This window comes from Falco peregrinus, chromosome 4 (genome assembly GCF_023634155.1).
Source record: "Falco peregrinus isolate bFalPer1 chromosome 4, bFalPer1.pri, whole genome shotgun sequence".
Taxonomy (NCBI): Eukaryota; Metazoa; Chordata; class Aves; order Falconiformes; family Falconidae; genus Falco; species Falco peregrinus.
In genome coordinates, this window is record NC_073724.1 from 69873211 (window position 1) to 69896834 (window position 23624).

A 23624-nucleotide genomic window follows, 5' to 3' on the forward strand; every position below is an offset into this window, starting at 1 on the left:
TTTTAGTAATTATTCTGACATACAGAAAATTTAATATGTTTTTTAAGATGTTGCATTATTTTGAATTACATTTCCAATAAATTTGATGGCTGTTCTGTTGTTTTACTGTTACCAAATTCTTTTAACAAAGTAAAACTGGAAAATCATTTATGGTATTAAACTATTAACTACATCGTATCCCTTAGTCTGCTGAAATAAATGTAGGCTACAATGTGGATATATATAGATGAAGAAAAACAACATAGTGCTTTTTTTCTGAAACACTGAACAAACCTCACTTTAGTGATTCCAATAAAAGGAAAATAAAAAGAAAGAAAATTTAAAAAATGCCACCATTAATTCAGTTATTAAAACATCTGATTTAAAGTGATCCTGATATTTAAAGAATGAATACCTGTCTTAAATTCCACATACTATTTTTTTAGTTTTCATCATGTTTTGGGTTTTTTTTCCTTTAATATTTGTTAATGCAAAGTATATCAGGTGAGTGGGATTATAATTTGAACTCGCACCACTCGAAGTCTTTTGTTCTGCAGAGGAAATTTACTTAAGTTTGTAATCAAATTCAAAACCACCTGAGCCTTCACTCACTCTCAGTCAAAGCAGTTTCACTAAATTAAATAGTTATGTAACTTTTAGAATTTAATAGTGTTGCTTTCTGACAGTATTTGGATACCAGACATATTAGGGTGGCACTGTTTAAGAAAATACCATTAAAGGAGCACCATTTTCCATTTCTTATAACTGCTGTTGGTTGTAGAGTTACCATGAACTTTCTATGCCTGTTACTGCTTTTCAAGTACACTACATTTGCATCCAAACCATACCGCTTACCACACATGAAGTGCATCCACATGGAAGATGACTTTTCCTCTCTTATACCTTTTTGATGTAGTTGACATGCAATGATACACTAAACTCAAATGGTTTGTGTTGTGCCCACTATATGGCAGAAAACTAAGCTATTTATCTCTTTCAGCTAATTTCATTTATCTCTGATTTTTACAGTGTCCTTTATTTTCAGTATATAATTACCTTTTATCTTCTAGAACATGATGCATTATTTGAATCCTTAATAATGTAGTACTACTGCTAATTTTTAACCTTTTTCTGAGACTTCTTACTACATGTATTTATACCTCATTCTTGTATGGCTCAGTAAATCCATTGTGAAAGTGCTGACTTCTTTGTAGCCTTTGAAGAAGTTATGCCCTGTTGTATGCTTTTGTAGCACATATTAATAGCTGTTCTTCAGTGCTCTTCTGGTGAGTTATCCAGTCTCACTTCTGAAGTTGTATTTTTTGGAAGTCCTTCTTTTAAAGTGTGATGTTGTGAATTCCTAGGGTACCATTCAGCTGTTCAATGAGAGAAAATTGCAATGTACCTCCAAGTCAGTAAGAAAGTTTAAGAGGTAAAGTTTTGGAAAACTTCTAAAAATAAGTCTGGGAATGTAAAACACAAGTCAGATGGAAAGGTTAGGTGAAACAAAAAAAGTTTTGTTTACTATGTATTTATCTCCTATTATTAACTTACCTGTACACACAGAATGACAGTCCCTTCTTAATTTTCCTTCCTGCACAGCACTATGTGTCAGTCTGATATTCCTACCTGCATACTAAGACATTTTAGAAGAATCAGATCGCAATTTTCACAACAAATATTTAAGATAAACAACACATTTTTATTTACAAAGAGAAAACACTGTTTACCTGCTTAAATGTAGCACCTTGTGCAATTGTAAGTTCATAAAATCATAGAATGGTTTGGGTTGGAAGGGACCTTAAAGATCATCTAATTCCAACACCCTGCCCTGGGCGGGGGGGACAACTTCTACTAGACCAAGTTGCTCATAGCCACATCCTACCTGGCCTTTAACACTTTCAGGGATGGTGAACTTAATGAGGTTCACATGGGCTAACCTCTCAAGGTCTCTCTGAATGGCATCCCTTCCATCCTGCATATCAAATGCACCACACAGCTTGGTGTCATTGGCAAACTTGCTGAGGGTACATGATCCCACTGTCCATGCTGCCGACATGGATGTTGAACAGCAGGGATCCCAGTAGAGAACCCTGAGGAACACCACTCAGCACTGGTCTGCACTTCAGCATTTAGCCTTTGACCACACATCTTCAAGTATGATCATCCAGCCAATTCCTTATCCACCAAGAGGTCCATCTGTCAAATCCATGTCCCTCAAGTTTAGAGACAAAGATGTAGTGTGGGACACTTAAATGCTTTGCACAACTCCAGGTATATAACATCGGTTGCTCTTCCTTCATCTGTCAACATTATAACCAGGTTGTAGAAGCCCACTAATCAGGCACAATTTTCCCTTAGTGAAGTCATGTTGGCCATCACTAATTGCTGCAATTTAAATTACAGCAGTCAGGGAAACAACACAAACAAAAGAGCAAACAACAAAAAGCTTTAGCGTTGGTCAGACTAGACCATGGATACTGTTTTTCCATCCTGCAGAGACCAGACTGCTGCTTGTCTCAGGATCCTCTCTCCTTCTACCACACTCCTCAGAGCTATTTAACCACTTTGCTGTAGGATCACAGCTGCACATCGTCAAAGCAGGGCCACAGCTGCACATTTGCAGGAGCGGGCTGCAAACTAGGACCATGCGTGGCAATCAGTTAGCTGAGGGGAATGTGCTCGAGCTTGTCTAGACAATTAACATGATGAGGCATGTTTACAGAGCACAGGGGAGTGGGAGACGGATGGCGCCAAGGATGGCGCCAAGGAAAGGTAACACCTTGCTGTTAATTGAGGGTAGTTAACCACCAATCAGGGATTGCCTAGTATGTAATTCTTAGCTTAAAGAACCAATCTGTTTAAAGCACGCAGCTTCTGAAAACATATATAAACTTGTGATTGTGTACAATAAATCGACATCTTGCTTGCATCAAGCTACGTCCCGTCGCTTCATTCGCCGCACACATTATCAATGTCAATCAACCCACTGTTTTCATTCTCCTGCAACTAATCACCTACTTATTTCCCATGTGCTTTAACATAGTTTCCAGGAGGATCTGCTCCATGATCTTCCCAGTACAGAGGTGAAACTGACTGGCCTGTAATTTTCCAGGTCTTCCTTATTTCCCTTGTGAAAAATGGGGATACATTTACCCTTTTCCGGTCTATGGGAACCGGACTGCTACAACTTCTCAAATATGATGAATAGTGGCTTACCACTTCATCCACCAGTTCCTCAGAACTTGCGGATGCATCTCATCAGGTCCCATAGAGTTGTGTACCTCCAGGTTCCTTAGATGCTCTCAAACCTGATCTTCCTCTTCAGCGAGCAGTTCCTCATCCTCCGAGTCCCTGCCTTTGCTTTCGGCAACTTGGGCAGCGTGGCTGGAGCACTTCCAGGCAAAAAAGTCCTTGAGTACATCAACTTTCTCCATGTTCCGGGTGACCACATCTCCCATTCTGTTCTGAAGAGACAACATGTTTTTCCTTTTCTTTCTTTTATCACTGATGTAATTATAGAAGCTTTTTTTGTTCTCCATGATGTCCCTGGCCAGCTTTATTTCTGTCAGGGCTTTAGCTTTCTTAACAGGATCCCTGGCTGCTCGGACAGTTTCTCTGTATTCCTCCCAGCCTACCTATCCTTGCTTCCACTCTCTGTAGGCTTCCTCTTTGTGTTTTATTTTGTCTTTTCATCCATGTAGGTCTCCTGGCTCTTTTGCCCAACTTTGTCTTTGATGGGACACATTGTTCCTGAGCTTGGAGGAGGTGGTCCATGAATATTGGCCAGCTCTCTTTGGCCTCTCTTCCCTCCAGGGCTTTGTCCCATGGTACTCTACCAAGCAGATCCACGAAAAGGCCAAATTCAGCTCTCCTGAAGTCCTCAGTACTGATCTGGCTGTGTGCATTCCTCATTGTGCCAAGGATCTTGAACTCCACCACTTCATGGTCCCTGCAGCCAAGGCTGCCCTTGAGCTTCACATTCCCCACCGGCCCCTTCTTGTTGGTGAGAACAAGGTCCAGCATGGCGCCTCTCCTTGTTGGCTCTCTATCACTTGGAGAAGGAAATTATCCGACATGGGATCCAGGAGCCTCCAGGATTGCTTATGCCCTGCCGTGTTGTCCCTCCAACAGATATTGGGGTGGCTGAGGCCCCATGAGGACCAGTGCTTGTGAACATGAAGCTGCTCCTATCTGCCTATAAAGCACCTCGTCTGCTTTGTCTTCCTGGTCAGGTGGCCTGTAGCAGACCCCCATTAGAATGTCACCTGTCCCTGCCCCTGGCCTCCCTTTAGTCCTGACCCATAAGCTCTTAGTCAGCTCCTCATCCTTCCCCAGATGGAGCTCCATGCACTCCAGCAGGTTGTTGGCACAGAGGGAGACACCCCCTCTGCTTCTGCCCTGCCTGCCCTTCCTAAAGACATGGTATCCTTCCATTCCAACACTCCAGTCACAAGTCATCCCACCATGCCTCTATGCTGCCAACAAGATTGCAGCCCTGATGGCAGTACATGTCTCTAGCTCCTCATGTTTATTCCCCATGGTACGTGCATTTGCATAGAGGTACTTAAGCTGCCCCCTCCCCCCCCCCCCCCCCCCCCAGTGAACCGGACTTACTGGCTGGAGCAGCTGGAATTCCCTTGTGCTGCTCTTCAGGTGCTCTCCTGCTGCCCTGTGATTCCTCTCCAGGCTCTTGGCATCTCTTGTTGGCATTGGTGTCAGACTTGAGGGACTGGGATGGATTGAGGTTTCCCTCCTGCAACAACTTTAATTTAAAGCCTTCTTCACCACTTTGCAAACCTATAACCAAAGTTGCTCACCTCCTTCTCTGTTAGATGGACTCCATCATCCTCTAGAAGATCAGGTTTCTCAAAGCGCATCATGTGGTCTTAGCAGCCAAACCTATGGCTGTGGCACCAGTTGTAAGCATTTGTTGATTTTCCAGATTTGGCTGGCCCTTTCAGACCCATTCCCTTTGATCAGGATGCCACTACTCACTGGGGCTCTATAATCCTTCTCGATTGCCCTCATACTGCTCCTGGCTGTATCGTTGGTGCTCATGTGAAACAACAGCAGAAGATAATATTCAGTGGAATCTACTAGGCTAGGTTGTCAAAGGGCATCCCCATGGAGTTGGGAGATATGCCACAGAAGACGTAAAATAACCATGTACCTCCAAGTGGCAGCTAGGTTGGGATGGAACACACTCAGGCCTCTGAGATGTCACCGGTACCTTTGTGGAAGCAGTTAAACACAAGTGTGAGCTGACTTTAAGAGAATCAAAGCATTCCAAAAGGGAAACTGCTTTTTTGACTGTCTAAGTTGCAGGTACCCCTTAGCCTGGCTGTCCTTCCCACTGACCTTGATGTCACCTTGCTGCCCTGACTTCATCATTTTACCTTGGTCCAAACCTGCTGATGTTTATGGTCTTCTTTTGTGACCTCTTGGCCAAGTGTGGTTAATGCCACCAGGTATGCTTTGCTCTTCTTTCTGTGGGATTGCACCCTTACTGTCAGGTCCACTACCCTGTCTTCTTCCCTGTCACCATCTGCCCTGAGTCTCCCTTTGCAGAGTGGCCCATGCTAACTACTCCATTACTCAAAGCATGCAAGAAAAGCTCTTTGGTAAAGGATTTTCCAACCATTATCAGTGCTTTTCCAACGTCATCGTCTTGATCAGCCACAGAATCATACCGAAGCTATGAAAGGGAAATCAGATGAAAAATAAAAGAAGAATAAAGACTTTTCCTAGGTTTACTTCTTTCTTATGTCTAAGCTGTCATAACAACAAAAAATAAAAAATAAAAATCAACCTTTGCATCTAGATGTGTGCACACTGTGGTGAGTGAAGAACTGTTGCACTAAGTAGTCTCAGATTTTCTTCCACAGAATATAAGTATTTTGAAATACATAGGAAAGAGTTTTTTATCTTACAAGTATTCCTTTCCCATTAAATAAGAGATGCTGTCCCATAAGACCCTCATCTAGAGTACTGTATCCACCTCTGGAGTCCCCAGCTCAAGAAAGACATGGACCTCTTAGAGTCCAGAGGAAGACCATGAAAAAGATCAGAGGGCTGGAAACCGATCTTATGGAGAGAGGCTGAGAACATTGAGATCGGTCAGCCTGGAAACAAAGGCTGTGGGGGAATCTTACTGTGGCCTTTCAATACTTACAGAGGGTTTAAAAAGACTTTTCACCAAGGCTTGCAGTGGCAGGTCAAAGGGCAATGGTTTTAAAGTGAAAGAAGGTAAGTTTAGATTAGACATAAGGAAGAATTCTTTTTATGAGGAGGGTAGTAAGACACGGAACACGTTGCCCAGACGATTTATGGATCCTCCATCACTGGAAGTGTTCAAGGCAGGCCAGGGTGGAGGGGCAGCCTGATCTAGTGGAAGGTGTCCTTACCACGGCAAGAGGGTTGGAACTGTATGTTCTTAAATTTCCTTTCCAACCCAAACCATTCTATGATTCGATGATTCAATGATTCTATGTTTACCCTGGATTAGCAAAATAAAAAACAAAATAATGCACCAAAACCCAAGAACAGTGATTCCCACCTTGTATGAAAAATTCTTAACTCTTCTTCTAATTATAAGTTTAATTTGTGACGCTAAATATCATGTTTTCCAAACTGACAGTATATCTTAATTTAAAAAATCAAAATTTTCTGAAATTTTAAACCTGAGTGTCTTTATCAGAAATCTATTTCTCCTGAGAAAATTTTAACTTCTTTAAGTCAATGGCAAAAACCTCAACAAAACAGCACATTTTGGTGTGTTTAAACACTTAAATCATTAAGCACTAGGCTACTACCAATCATCATATTTTAAATTATTTTAATTAATTGCTCATATCTCATATATGAAGAGAGCTGTAATATCTTTTCAAATAATTTTAAAACGTTTAAATGAATACATTTGAGAAAAGTAATGAATTCATTTGAATATAGAAGACAAATGCATGCGTTGAATAAAACATTAATTTTGACACGCTCATATGTCCTTGCACTACCTTATCACTCAGTAAAGCATACAAACACAGGACACCTAGTTTGAATATATGAATTAGGATATTCAGAACTCCACTTTTCTTTCATTTGGTTCCTTTTATTGAATGCATACTCCTCCTCTGCAATTGTAAAATGTTTCAAGGTCTCAGCTGATTGCTTTTCCTATGTGGCTATCCAGACAGACTAAAGTCAATTAAAAAGATAGAATATCATAGAAATCAGAGACTATATTGGTAAAATCCACTTATCAGGGAGAAAATCTTAAATTCATAAATGTTTTGCCTTTCCACAGATACATCTTCTCATCTAAGGAAAATGAGAGCAGGCTTTCACTGTAGTCCAGAAGTTTTAAAAACCTGCCATTATACAGACTGACAACAATTTACACTAAAAAAATTGAGCACTGGTTCATCTGTAATTTGTTGATTGTATTGTCTAATGGAGGTATACTTGAAAATTTGGAGTAACCCAGGAGGGTATCAACAATCTTCAGTATGCAATGAACAATATTTAGTGACTCCTATCAACTAGCTTTTTCTTGTTTAGAAATGACAGCTTTGTTACTGGCACTCTTAATTAACTTGTTTGATAGAGTATTTCCCTTAGGGAATAAAAAACAATTTAATCTTTCTAGATTAAAATTTATCTGAGACAAGAAAGTCTACTTACTCTTTCATATTTGAAAGTGAATGAGAAGACACTCAACATTTATGCTCCTACTGATTTGAACTGTTACGGGGGATGAGTCAGAGATGTTGCCTAATACTAAGAGAAATTTAGTCTATTCTTGTGAAGAGAGAAACATTCCAATAGATGAGATACCTCATAATTAAAATTATTTTTCATGCTTCTACCAAATTCTTTATAATAAAACAAGAGTGCAAGTATTAATTCTTTTGTTCACTCTCCAGATATTTCTTTCTAAACTGCCTACAGAACAGTCAGTATTGGCTCACTTAAAAATAGTTCTTGCAAATAAACCCAACAAACCAGACAATCCTCCCCCACCATGTTTAAAATGGAAAATTCCTTTGGTGACTTGTGAATATTTTTATCTATTGATTAATTTCAATTTATACTATCAACATGAAAAGGACAAGGTTTGAACAAAGAAATCTATTTAAAATTGACATTAAATGCTTACATTTCTAGTTTATTTTTAACTTAACTTATATTTAACTTATATTTAATCTTTTAACCTGCAATTACACCTCCTTTTCCCTTTTTCCCCCCCCTTACTTCTCATATGCATGCCTATTCATCATAAACAGCCATGAATATTTTTACAGGATGATGCTGCTATCTACTTCACTAATTGTCAGTTCAATTCAGTGAGAACAAAAGACCTGCAAGGAACATTCAGTTTCATCCTTGGAATGTGAATTTCTTATAACTGGGAAATAGCAGTTAATTTTCTTTGAACTTCTTTTCCTGCTTCCACCTTACTCAACTTTACCTCAAAGACTTCAGTAACATCTTAACTGATATTTTTGATATGTCTTGATATGAAAGTTTTCTGTGAGTTATTAACCTAAGAAAATATAAAGAACAGTTTCAGTAAGTTTTAAGATATCTTTAAAGGTCCATGTTAGCCTGCAGGTACTTTTTTGCCAAAGCAAGACAGATATAAAAGACAATGTTGAAGACCTTGAGGTCTTCCATTTCAGCTACATGACTGAATCAGCACAAGTGAAAAAAAAAAAAAAAAAAGCACAGTTCTAGTACTACTACAAGTAACCACTGTGCTTGTCATACGTTTATACCATACTCCAGAATGGATAGCACTGTGGAATTTTTGGAGCAGCCAGCTGGGACAAATGAAAGAGACAAAGACACAAAACTAAGAACAGAAATTACACTGTATTGATACTCAGCTACCCTGGCTGATTTTTTTCATTCCCTTTAAACAAACTTTGTAAATATTTTGCCATCAATTCTTGCTGAAGAGGATGCTACTAAGGTATTAAACTTTTCAAAGACTTGAAACTTATTCTTATTGAATGTGATTACCGGAGGGTTTTAAAACTGATTAGATCAGTTTGAAATGTAACATCCATATTATGAGTACCTACAGACTGAAGGGGAAATTCAAATGGTAACTTCTCAGCAATGGTAATTTGTGACCAAGGAATGATTTGGCATGGAGGGCAGGAACACCTAATGAGACGATGAGAGAAGATATACTACATCATTGTCTTGTAGCAACTATGAAATATGGGTGCTCAGGGGCCACTTTTGGTAAACAGAGCTGGCACTGGGGTATGAACCGAATGCCAGGCTGAGGTGCCTGATGTTGATCCTCGTGTGATTGCTGCTGATGCAAGTATGTTAGGAATTGGCTTGTGTCATAGAGCTTGTAGAGCTGCTTATGGTGGTAGGACTTCCCAATTCGTTGTTCACTAAATCTTTTTGTAATTAAGTACAAATGTGTGTTTAATTTGCCTTAAGAGGTACGATAAAAATTCCTTAATTGACATCCTTACATAATACTGTAAAGAGATAAAGAAGGTCCTGTTAACCTATGTAAAGACATACATCCAAATACAAAAGCCTGCCCTAGTACACAATTAAATGCTTATCCTTTTGTGACCTCTTCATAAAAGTTGTGAGATGTTTTCTCTGTTAATTATTTGCACAGGATTTTATGGACTTTCAAGAAAAGCTTTGTTCACAATTTAGTGTTGGATGTCTTGAAGGAATTATCAGAACTGTATGTTTCCAATTTTTAGCAATCAGACCAAGATCAGAAAAAATGAATTACAGAACTCTTAATTATGAAGATAAAGATTCGAGGGTACAACTGTGTAAGTATGTTGTCCACTTTTATAATTTCCATTCATTGTAATAGTAGAGAAATGCAATAAACCCCTTTTCTAGTCTATAAGAAGCAAGATTGTTTAAGTAATCAATTTAAGGCTGTCAATCAAAAAAATAGAAATAAAAGAAAAAGAAAGAAAAGTATGTCCTGTCATGTGCTACGTGACTGTTTGAGTGTTTTCATTTTCTTTTCCTCACATAAATGTACAACTGAAAAAATGAATACAATCAATAGCATGAAACAGGCATTTTAAGAACTTAGTTGTCTGACCGGGCAGTCACTTTGGGATGAGCTGAATGACAGCCTACAAATGCTATTTCTTGTCATGGTCTGTAAAGGGAGTCAACTGCCTAGCTCAGGTGTAGACATCACATCTAAATCTACTTGACTGAACAGTCATCTAATGCCATACTACTGCAGATATCAGAGGTACCTACACAGCATTGTCAGGTATTACACAGTATGGAGTAAAGATCTGAACTTTTCTAACATTTCAGAGGGAGATCAAAGTAGACATACTGGGCATAAAAATGGTGGTGGATGCCTATGGTCATGCAACAGGATTGTGTCCTATATGCCTGTGTGTAGTATACTGAACTGAATAGGAATCAACTTGTAGATTAAAACAATTAATTATAGGGACTTTAAGAAATGTTAGAGAAACATAGAGATTTGTGGAAACAAACTTGTATTTCCAACTTCCAATCAAATTGTTAGAAAATAAAGTTTTCATTTTCAGTCATTACTTCATCAAGTAGACCACTGACAGCTGTCTTACTATTGTACATACAGTTCTGCACTCCAGTTTTTAAGGACTGTAAACCACACTACAGCTAATTTGCTCATAATTTATTGAACTCTCGTCACCAGAATTCAAGTAAATAATATTGTTTCCATTGATCAAATGCGTGCAAATTCATGCTTAGAATATATCAAATGTGGCTAAATCCATTTAGGGCCTTTTCTTCACTGTTAAATGAATTTAACAATTTGGATCAGATAATTTCTGTCTCCTGAAGTGCTAGGTTTTATTTTAAATGTCTGAGAGTTCTCTTTAACTGCCTGTAAATAACCTTCAAAAGTGATTCTCCTCCTAGTTTTATAGTTCAGGACTATTTTCTAAATGAAAACATATGTCTGTGAAAGACAGTAAATGTGCAAAAGATGGTACAACTTAGAGAAAAAAAAAAACCAAACATCACAGATCTTGGAAATATCTTTGTTACCGTTTTCCCAAAAGAATCAAGAATGTAATTTTCTATATGCTGTGACTCAATTATTTTCACTTTATAAAATTATTTGTTATTATCATCTTCTTTATTCTTCCACCATCCTTCTGCATAACTACTATTAAAAAATACAATGCTTAAATATAAGGGTTGATTTGTTATTTCAAATTATTTGACATTAGTATTGGTCATATCAATAGGAGTAGTAATAGAAATTGTACTGGTAAGACTAGTAGTAAGAATAGTAATAATAATATATTAGAACATACATAGTTATAACTGTAATAACTATTTTAGTCATGTCATCAAGATATGAAAAGAAAGACAAGTCAAATGTTCAAAGGTGAGATAATTTCTAGGATAACAAAAGAAGTCAAATACGTTAGAGCCACAGGTACCCAGAACCAATGCTAAAAGATCACTATACTAACTTTATATGGCAAAATTATTTACTGTCACTATTACTGAAATACAATGCCTCATTACCTACAATATCTTTGCATACAGGTATAAAAAAGGACAAAAATAGACATAAGTTCAAACTTCTTTCAGTGGGTAAAAGATAGCTTTAATAAGAACAAAGATAATCAGCAGATATAATTCGGAAGTTTTGACCTAGTTCACTATTTTACAGCAGCTGTATATTTCACCAGTTCATTTTTCATTTAAATATCATAGTTTTGTTGCAGTAGCAGTGAAATACCTGAATAGATATGGAAGTCCATGTTCTTTAAAAGTAGTACTTCATAATCTGTTATTTTTTAAATAAATTATTCTGTTTATCTTTGTATTAATTGCAGCTTATTCCTCCTGATATTAAGAAATAACAGTTGTCGTCAAACATTCCCAAGTGAAATTCACAGAACTTTTGTTAATGATTGAAGAGAAAGCCAAAACATGTAGAAATTTTGAACATGGAGTATAAACACTTGGTTTTGTGGATGAAAATTGTGAACATGTTCAAGCATTCCCATTCCTGCCTGACTTTCTCCCCCTCCCCCCACCTCCAAAATAAATAAATAAATATCCAGACAGGGGGGAAAAAAAGTCCATAGCCTTTTGAAATTCCTACTCTATTGATATAATACTAATGTTGGAGGCAGCTCATACGACTCTTATCATCCCTACGCGTCATCAAGCTGTTTCAGCAATGCCTCAGCTGACTTCCTGTTTTTCGTGAACTTTTTTCAGAGCTTTTTACTCTCAGTTCAGGCAATCTTAAAGTAGTCTTGAAGTTCTCTTTCAGCTCTGTTAATTTCTTACTATATTTAACTTATTATGTTTAACAGTTCTTTGAAATATTTTTGGAGCATTCTGAACATTGGTGGATAAGATACTGCATTCCTGATGGTTATATTTTCCTGGTCATCACCTGTTACTTACTTTTGGTTTTGTTATTTTCATAGCTTCAATCTTGAGTACAACATATAAATTAAAACAGAACATCCAGCCTGCCCAGAAAAAAGATCACCCTTTTCCCAGTTCCAAATGATTGACAAAAAGCTGCTGTCTTGTACCACATACATGCTTAACCAAATTATTTCCACTGCCAAAATCTAGGAAAGAATATGCAGAAAGTTTTGCCTACACGAGGATGGAAAAACCTTCTGTTGTTGTCATGGGAAAACTCCTTCTGATTTTCTATGGCAAAAAGGATTTGTTTTTAGTCTTCCTAATGAAAGTTATGTACATATAAAAATATATATACACATATATAAACACACACAGTTCCATTAATGAATGAAGTAAACTTTTATTTTGACAGTGCAGATGACAATATCTCTCACCAGTGTCAATAAACTCTTTTTCCACATCTTTTTCTCTCCATATCAAGCTAGGAACAGTTCGGATATAATGAAATCAGGGTCCTGTTTTGCTGAGCAGTACAAGTCTGAAAACACTGACTGTTTCTGTCATAAAGAAGTTCTGTAGTTGCAGTACTATCATAGACAAAACAGTTCAATAGAATCTTTATAGGCCTCCCAGTAGACCAGCAATGGAAAGATGTTTTGAGGGTTTAGGTTTTTTTTCCACTGCAATACATGTAGGTGGAGAACAGGGAGGATATGGTTCCAAAAATGCCGACAGTATTTTACTTCCTTCTATCCAAAAATCTCATTTTCCTAAAATGACCTTTATAATCTCTTTCACAAAGGCAATTTACTCTCTGTTCTGAGTCAGTGTCATTGGATTTTACAATTTAAATTACTAGGAGGAGAAAAAGAGTCATAGATGAGCAAAATCCATAAGCTTCTGTGATATTGTTTCTTTACTGATAAGAACAATGAGATCAAAGAATGATATCAAACCTGGCAAAACCAGCAAAGAATTGCTGTATGATGCAAGGGGGTGGTTGGTTGTTTTTTGTTTGTTTTTTGGTGGGTTTTTTTTGGAAAGACAGGATGCCTCTCCACTAACTGCTCTACACCCAAATTGCAACTACACCTCAAGGGTGGTTGACTAGATCTAACACTAGGTATAGATTACTTGAAAAGCCACAAGTGACAATGGTAGATTTTCATCTAATGATAATAAATTGATATTTATACATACAGGAAATCAGAGTGATCTCTTTCAGTTTTTCTTATCTAGTTCTTAAGCAAGGCATCTGCACAAGTACTGGTTTCTGTTGCACACTTACAGATACAACCTAAAGGTGGCTCTGCTTATGCTATCAATTACAGGAAGGTTCTGCAGATTGTTGGGCCATTCTTTATGTGACCAAGTTATGTATTTCTTATAAAATGCCTGCAAAATATTACAACAGAAGGTTCCTAATTTTCAAGATATATAGCTTCCTCCAACAGAAGGTTTCTGTTTTTTCTTCAGGATATAACTTTCTGATAGTATAATTAATGGCACCATTAACACAATTAAGCCCTTTATACCTCTCTGTTATGTAGCCATTACATTTGTTATGCCCTAGAACTTGTTCCTTTCAAGGGCTGTACTCCTTCAGTGACCAATAATTGGCCATTTGTATTTATAGACCTAGGACTTCTGCTATCATCCTGTGCTTGTATTCTAAGCCCCCCACCCCCCGCACCCCCCACCCTTGAAATAGTCACTCTACAGAATTTCTTATCCTAAGGTCATTGTTATTTCACTTTATTCAGCAACAGTTTCTCAGAATAATGTATATGAATATGTATAAAATACTCTCTCAATTATGTGTTATTAATAGCTAATTTTTACAATGATTGCCATTATTATGCTTGTTTGCTTAAATTCCTTTGATTCTCTTCAGAAGACAACTTTATATTAGAGAATATTAGACAGAGAAAATAGTTCTTCTGTGATGGTAAGAATGGTAAATTTGTAAACTTGACAAATACCACTTTCCTCAAGGTGCGTTAGTCATCACACTGACCAAAGAAGCTACCTTAAAACAAAGTTCTGTTGGTAAGTAAAATTTAACAACTCCACATCTCAAACACCAAAAATGTAACAGATTAGAAATACCAGATAAGTCCCCAAATTTCCTTTTTGCTTTGTTGGACACACTTTCTTGAGAATGTATTACTCTGCAGGAAATGCAGAAAAGGAATAGGCCCCTCATGCGTAATCCTCTGTTCTTGCATTGAGAATTAGTCATTTTTACATTATACGCATGTGTGCTCAGTTTGCGTGGCAAGGTTTTGGTAGCAGGGGGGCTACAGACATGGCTTCTGTAAGAAGATGCCAGAAGCTTCCCCCATGTCCAACAAAGTCAATGCCAGCCGGCTCCAAGACAGACCTTACATTAGGGGTACTTATGTTAGGGGTACTTTCACTGCCACTTACAATACTGTAAATCTCTCTACAGGTCAGTCATAAAATATAGTAGACTGGAGTAGAGTATAGTTTTAATTTTCTTATTTATTGAAACTCAATTTCTAAAGCCTGCAATGAAGCTTATCAGAGCAATATGAGTTATTAATTTATTTCTCTTAATATATTTGCCTTGTAAGCTATTTATATGTATACAGATTTACTTTAATTGCTTGAAACTACATGCAATACACAGTATATATTATTATAATTTAACAGAACTACTTCACTCCAAGTAAAAGAAGACAAAATGAGAATTATCTAATTTACTTGGCTTTCTGCAAATTTGTAATGAGGTTAACAATATCACAACTATAAAGAAAGGCACAACCAAACCCTAAGACAAAGATGTTTCCAGAAATGAGTATAGATGCAGTGTAAAATGCCTGTAAATACAAATGGGGAAAGGACAAGATCCCTATGTATCTGAAAGATACAAAGAAAACAGCTACACCACACGCTGGCAGTACAAGAAAAATGTTGCGGAGCAGTCACTATTTTCAGTTACATATATTAGATTTTCAACACACAAAGTCTTTTTCAGCATATTTTATAGCAGCCAACATCGAAAATGAACAGAAGTTCAAAACAGTACTTGTCAGGGCTTGATGCTTTAATCATGGCATATGTTACATTTGTTTCACAGAGCAGTAAAATAACAGCAGATAATAGTGTTTCCCAGGAGAAGCACTGAACCCACCTCCAGCTGATGTAAATATACATGATTGTTGAAAACATGATGGCTTACGCAGACTGAGGTTCTGTTCCTCAATAGTTTCTGATTTGTGTGTAGAAAAATGCGGATACATACTCACATATCAGTAATGCCACTTTTTTTTTATTTTTCCTACGCTTCTGGGGGAGGTAGGGATAAGGGTAAATAAAATTGTGATCTAAAAACATAATACATAATTTATCTGAGAAATGTGGAAATTCTGTGTGTTAAAATGAAACCTAAATACATTTGTCACAATCTATATTCTTGATATAAGAATAACTCTTAGAAAATTATACTGAGTGTTTCAGAAACAGCCAACTCTGTTGTCCAGGAAACTGTCACGCTGAAATAATGTACTTCTGATCAAGTTAGATTTGTAAATCTTGAGAATAATTTTGTGATTTATATTCACATATGTCCAAACTGCACAGAAAAAGGTTCATTTAAACATTTTTGAAATTGATCTCTTTGGGATCTTGATGAGATTTCACCACTACTGAAAAACTGAATTTCTAGTCTGTGAAAATATAGTGTACATTAGTATTGACATTTTTCAAAGTCCATTTTACCCCAGATGCTTACATTTGAATGGCTTGATAAGATATATAAATTAATGTCCAAATTCTGCTTTGTCAAGATAGTATGTTGTGTTGAATCTAAAGCAATTGACGCTGTCAAGGAAACATATAAAAAGAGAAAAAGCAAAGGGGAGAGCGAAGAGAAACTGACAAGCAATGAGAACAAACTGAAACAGAAGGAAGGAAGGAAAGAGAGAAAGAGAGAAAAGGGAAACAATAGCATAGTCCAAAGTGTGCAACTTAGTGTGTTTTGATGGAAGTAAGGTGTTGTATGAAGCCAGGAAATATTTCAAGAAACATTTATAACCTGTGAGAAAGCTACTTTGAGATTTCTGTTTTGTAAACAGATGAAGTGAAGTAGGACAATTCTGCCAAAGGCTTGTATCTTCTGTTGGAATATTTCAAACCGTACAATCTCCCCCAGAGATTCACAGCTAAGCCTACATATAGACAGAAAACAGAAAATCTGATCCTGCCTTCTTTGAAGGCTCCCATCTCTATCTTTTACTGAGAAATGTACATACAGTGTATATAACAAAACAGAGACAGTTTTATATTTTAACAAGAAAATTCTGTTTCCTTTCAAGCAGTGATTATATGAACTCTTAGGCATATGTGAAAGAAAATTAAAAGATGTTGTGGTATATTGACTGTGGCTGGACACCAGATGCCCACCAAAGCAGCTCTATCACTCCCCTCGTCAGCTGGACAGGGGAGAGAATGGGCAAATCAGTTTAATTTATTACCAATCAAATCACAGCAGGATAATGAGAATTAAAATACAATCTTAAAACACCTTCCCCCGACCAGTCTCTTCTTGCCAGGCTCAACTTTACTCCTGATTTTCTCTACCTCCTCCCTCTGAGCGGTGCAGGGGGATGGGGAATGGGGGTTGTGATCGGTTCATCACATGTTGTCTCTGCTACTCCTTCCTCTTCCTCAGGGGGAGGACTCCTTACACTCTTCCCCTGCTTCAGTGTGGGGCCCCTTCCATGGGAGGCAGTGTTTTACAAACTTCTCCAACATGAGTCCTAGCCATGGGCTATAGTTGAACTGCTCCAGTGTGCGTCCCTTCCACTGGGTGTAGCCCTTCAGGAACAGACTGCTCCAGGATGGGCTCTTGTCTCTCCACAGGGCCAGAGGTGCTGCGAGGAGTCTGCTCCATTATGGGGTCCTCCACAGGCTGCAGCTGGATATCTGCTCCACTGTTAACCTCCATGGGCTTCAGGGGCACAGCCTGCCTCAGCATGGTCTCCACTGCAGGCTGCAGAAGAATCTCTGCTCTGGCACCTGAAGCACATCCTCCCTCTCCTTCTTCACAGAGCTTGGTGTCTGCAGTGTTGTTGCTCTCACATATTCAGTCCTCTCTCTCCTGATTGCTGTTGTGCAGCAGTTTTTTCCCCCTCCTTACATATGTTATCCCAGAGGTGCTATCACTGTTGCTGATCGGCTCAGCTTTGGCCAATGACAGGTCTGTCTTGGAGCCAGCTGGCATTGGCTTTATCAGACATGGGGGAAGCTTCTGGCTTCTTCCCACAGAAGCCACCTCTGTACCCCTCCTGCTACCAAAACCTTGCCACGCAAACCCAATACAACTATTCACAAATCATTGTTTACATTGCAGCTACTCTAAAATTATGTTGGTTTATGACATCAGTGGGAACATCAGTAGTCTATCTAATTCAGTGGGTAATGTAGACAGGTTTTGTTAACACTACTCAGCCCTGTACTATTTAATCTGAACCTCAACAGATCAATAAAATGAATGAAATATAGGTATGTACAGAATGTTTGGAACAGTATCAGCTCTTTGAGTTCCTTAGGTAGGTGATATGCATCACAATCCTAATAACAAGCTACTACTCAAGCAAACTGAAGGAAGATAATACCAGTTTAGTGATACTTTATTGTAGATACTCACCTGGAGGTTTTTTGTTTGTTTTGTTGGTTTTTTTCCCTGTAAATGCAAACAGGTGCACTTTGCATGCATTTTCTTTAACTGGACATCTGACAGAAGCATTAGGAAATGAAATGTATCACACTTACATCATGATGCCTGAAGTTGTCTTAACAATTATGGAAAATGTTTATGTCATTCTGTCAATAAAACTGCTCTCAATAAAAGCTGCAGTTTATTCTTCTTGTAGAACAGTCTTTTATGCTGTGCCTAGTTACTTCTGATGGCACTCTGAGGTTCAGGCTTCACCCATTGTGCTCGGCAAACATTTTAAACATACTAATCATACTGTTAATGAACTTACTGAAATTAATGTAGGTATGATTAAAAATTGAGTTTGTTTCCTGGCTTACTTTTAAGAAAGAGACCTACAGTAAAAAACAAACCATTCAGCCTCCTTTCTTGTCCCCCTCCCTATACAGAACAGTATATTTTAAATAAATTCTGTTAAATTATAAAAGCTATGTTAAAAGCTTTTTTGAAGGTAGACTTCATACACCTCCTTCCCAAAACACAATAATTTTCAGTTCATCCAGCTCTTTATGAAAAGGGTTGTTTGTTTGTTATTCTGTTCAGCTAAAGGCAAGCACAGACTCAGGTAGGGGAGGGAGAGCAGGTCACCTGACCACACTTCATTACCAATACCCAACAAAGCGGCACATGCTTCAGGCCAGAAGAAATACACATCTCTGCTACCAAGACCATGCCAATTCTGACTAAATTGGCAGGGTACTTTATCTAAGAAGTACATTTAATTATTGTGCAGTTGTCTTCCCCCCCACGCCAGCCTCCAAACTTTAGAGGTTTTCTATCTGAACTGATTTCAGCTGGTGTAGTTTTGATCAACAAGCCATCAGCATCATACAATGCAGTATCAGAGAAGTCATTACTTTTTTCAGCTGATTGCAAAATATGTCATTTATACTAGCTGCTTGCTATAGTTTGATAAATTGAGTTAGAACTGCCAACTCTGCAAAATGGAGACAGAAAACACATTGCAGGGGGTGACTTGTTTATGGTCAGACACGATCAACTATTTAAAAGAGGCAGATGATTTACTTAAGCAAGAAAGTCTTCACAGAAGAAAAACTGGTTTGCTATCTACCTGCTTTGCTTCATGCAAGCAGTTCTTAGGAGCACAGCTGAAAAATAGCACTGTAATCAAGAAGACAAGTAGTACCAACACAAAGAGCTTTGTAAAACCCCAGGGATGAGGAAGCATAATTTGTAAACCTCTGTAAAATGTAAATTAAGTTCAGCCATAGAATACATTGGATCCCAATTTGTATGTACAGAATTTGATAGGAAGGAAGGAAGGAAGGAAGGAAGGAAGGAAGGAAGGAAGGAAGGGAGGCAGGGAGGAAGGAAGGAGGGAATAAAGAGATGTTGTAATGCCCCTGGTATATTTGGACATCACAACATGTTTTGGGAATATAAAAGGTTTTACAAATATAGTCTGAAGTGCCAGCAATAATTGAAAAAATAATTGGAAACAAATACTGTTTGGCACCTACTGTTAGCATTTTCGCCAATACTACAAGTATTAAAGAAATCCCTAAAATTCATCAGAGTGTATTTCTACTGACCTAATGAATGGTAAAGTGCTGGTGCTGCAGCAGCCTGAAAATGTAAGAAAATACTCCAATTTTTTTCAGCTCTTCTGTGTGCAGTACTCATATGTAGTACAGAATTAACTGTTCCTTTTCAATACAAAATTACACATAGAATATGCTTTATACATATTCAGAAAATATTATTTGCAATAGTGTCCAGACTACTTTAATTAGCTTGGATTATATTTTTTAAAAAAGAAAAAGTCTGTAGTGTTGCCTTCACAGGCGGCCGGTGACCTGGTTCAGGAACGGCACAGCGGCCAACCCCTGGCCACGCGGTCCATCAGCTCACAGACACCAATGTGGTGGATGGCAAATGGCGTTTATTGCTGAGCAACGCGACACTATATAGCCTAGGTTTACAATGTCACTTCCGTCTGCTTACATCATAAGCTAAAAGCTGTTGGCTACCTGGAGGGGGCCCCTATGTTTCCGTACAGCGCGAGATCTTCCGGCCGCCAGGCCCTACCTAGCAACATTTCCCCTCCCCCTATGCTTAACTAAACAGGCTAAAATAGTAAAAATATTTCTAAAAAAGAGTACAAAGATAAGGCACACTGAGCAATTGGCACTTGGGAAACGACTGGGGGTAATGGAGTGTAGCTTGGGATACTTGGGGAGAGCCAGGGAGAATCGGGGGAAATACTGATCAAGTACATTTTTAAAGCAGTTGTTGGTGTTCTACAAACGTGATGTTGACCCTTTCTAGCTGGCATGGCCACGGGAGTGACCTCCCTAGTGACCCAGCGACGAGGCCTGTCTCAACTGCAAGCTGCCATCGATGAAGACTTACAAAAAATCGAGAAATCCATGACCTTTTCGGAGCAATCCCTCTCCTCGCTTTCAGAGGTTGTTTTGCAGAATAGACGGGGATTAGACCTCCTGTTTATGCAACAAGGAGGCCTTTGTGCCGCCTTGAAAGAGGAATGTTGCTTCTATGCTGACCACACCGGAGTAGTTAGAGACTCGATGGCCAAATTGAGAGAGAGATTGGCTCAAAGAAAAAGAGACAGGGAAGCCCAACAAGGGTGGTTTGAATCATGGTTTAACCAATCACCATGGCTAACCACCCTGATATCCACCTTGGTAGGTCCGATTGCAATAATCCTGCTGGCACTGGTCTTCGGACCCTGTATATTAAACAGGCTCATGTCCTTTGTCCAGAGCCGGTTGTCCAGAAAGGTTGCTAGGTAGGGCCTGGTGGCCGGAAGATCTCGCGCTGTACGGAAACATAGGGGCCCCCTCCAGGTAGCCAACAGCTTTTAGCTTATGATGTAAGCAGACGGAAGTGACATTGTAAACCTAGGCTATATAGCGTCGCGTCACTCAGCAATAAACGCCATTTGCCATCCACCACATTGGTGTCTGCGAGCTGATGGACCGCGCGGCCAGGGGTTGGCCGCCGTGCCGTTCCTGAACCAGGTCACCGCACGCCTGTGAAGGCAACACTGTAGTTTTGACAACTAATTTTTCCACCAAGGCTTTAACCTTGCAGTTCTAAAGGTGGTACATGCTAGACTATGAAACTCTTCAATCTGCTTGCTGAGTTCTCAGCTGAGAAAGTAGTCTTATTGAAGTTAATTGGTTTATTTAAGTTACTAAGTACTCAACAGTAGGAATAAAATTGCACAATATATCTCTGTTATTTCTGGCTCAGTGGTGTCTGTAACCCCTTGGACTGTTTGCATGACTTTTGAAAACTAATATTTAAACACACGCACTTGCAAACATTGCTTTTTTCTTTTTTCTTTTTTTTCGGGTTTTTTTTCTGAAGCACTGAACTCAGGGTGCAGCTTGAAATAAATTCTGCAAAGGACTGTGGGAAATATGTGAGATCAGAGAAAGGTACTGATATAGCAAGTGTTACTAAGACTGCAGTAAAAGACACTTCTTCAAACCAATCTCTGAACAGTTACTTCAAATCAGGAACACTGTTGAACTGCTGCTAGTAAAAAGAAATAAATAAATGAAGCAAAACTAAACCTAATTCCAGCAGTTCCAAAATGAGAATTAAAAACCAGAACCTGAAATGGTAGCTATATTTAATGGTAGCTCTTTATTTAATGATAGCCCTACCTAAGAAAGCAGGACTATATAGTTCCCTCAGAAATAAGAGAGGATTGAACAACACTTGCTTCCTGAGCCGGTTTCTTAACCATGAGAATATTATATTAAAGCAGAAAAATTGGAACCCAGGAGCAAGATTTCAGTGTCTGAACACTGTTGTCAAATGCTACCTGATATGACCTAAGAGCTGATGAATATGACCTTGGGCCTGTGGGAGACCTGTGCCCTTTCAGCCTAGCTGTGGGAAGCCAGATCACATACCTTGGGGAAGCCCGGGAAGCACTAGGAACCTGTACTTAGGCAACTAAGGTGCAAAGGAATACAAAAAATGTTTTGGATTACATATAGAAAAGTCAAGTGCAAACTTGAAAACACAAAGTCAGATTGCTTGCCACAAATGCATAAAACAGGGATGATAAAACATAAATAATTGTCCAGCTTGGTATTGTGATAACTACCTTGGGTATCAAAGGTCCTTATTTAGTTAATAGAGAGGAGTCAGGTGCCTAACTTTCTCTTTGAAATCTACATTTACCTCCTAATCTCCCCTGTACTGTTTCTTCAAGGCTATGAAGAAGCCAAGAGCACTAGGCACAAAAGCCTGTCTGAAACTCCTAGGAATCACATCTGTTTACTTGGCATTAAACTATGGAGTTAGTTGCAGCAGGTAACATCTGGGAAAGAAGAAGAAAACTTACAAAGGAATCCTCCAGTTCTACTTTGCAAATAGCTCAAATCAACAGCTTCTTTCAAAGCAAATGTTAAATCATTTGATTTCCCTATTTCTACTGTAAGTGTGTGCTGATCATTTAGCAGTATAAGGAGCAGAGAAAAACCTATTTGGGGGTTGAAGGTAACACTATTCAGGCATAAACAAGGAAAATCAGAAGAGAAAAAAGACTGTCCACCAGCCTACTTCAGTCTTAACATCTGTCATTGATGACCTCTCAGATCTGATCACCTCCACCTTGAGGAGGAACCACTAGTGATACATGAGCTCCATGGCATTGTGTAATCACAGCTGACCTAAGAAAAGATTGTTGAAGAGTTATGTATATAGTGCAGTGATTGTTTCTACAGTGTATAAATTTATCCATAGCACAACATGTATTGCTAATGAATTAATGTGGTAAAATTTGGCTTCAAAATTTAAATTTAATTCAGTTTTCCTTCTTATAAACACTTCCATTCCCACAAACTTATATTCCCTAACAACAGTTCCCATAATATCATATACTCTGAACTAAAAAGAAACTAACTACAGTTATGTTAGTTAGTAGTTAGTAATCATGTCTTGTGATTCCAAAGGTTTCACATAGGACTCATAGGAAACCAAGAAGCAATTGACATATAGTGCAGCAGCTTTTGATGAGGCTCACCAAAATCAATCTAAACACGAGCAACAGTACACCATTTAGTTTGAAGGCAGCAAGTGGCCTGGAGCAGATAAATTTCTCTGTGTAAATGTAATTACAGAAGCCACCTTCAAAAACACTAAATATGCAGAGGACCAAATCAGGAAGACTTTGGTAGAGCAGATGCTAAAGTTTATAAAGAACAGGTCATTAATTTGAAATGTGTTGACATATGGTTTTGATTGCAGCTATAAATCCTGGAAATAAAGAAAACTTAGGCAATCGACAGGGAAGCATTTGCCACACACACTGGGTTGGGCCAGAAGAAAGATAAGAACAATATTTTTTTAAATGCTTGCTGGAAAAGGTAAGCCTGGAAATACTTTACACGCAGTTTGGTTGTTTGCTTACACTGTATCAGGAAAACATTACTGTTGCTAATACCACAACTTACATTATTGAACAATCAAATACTTAGCTCATATAATT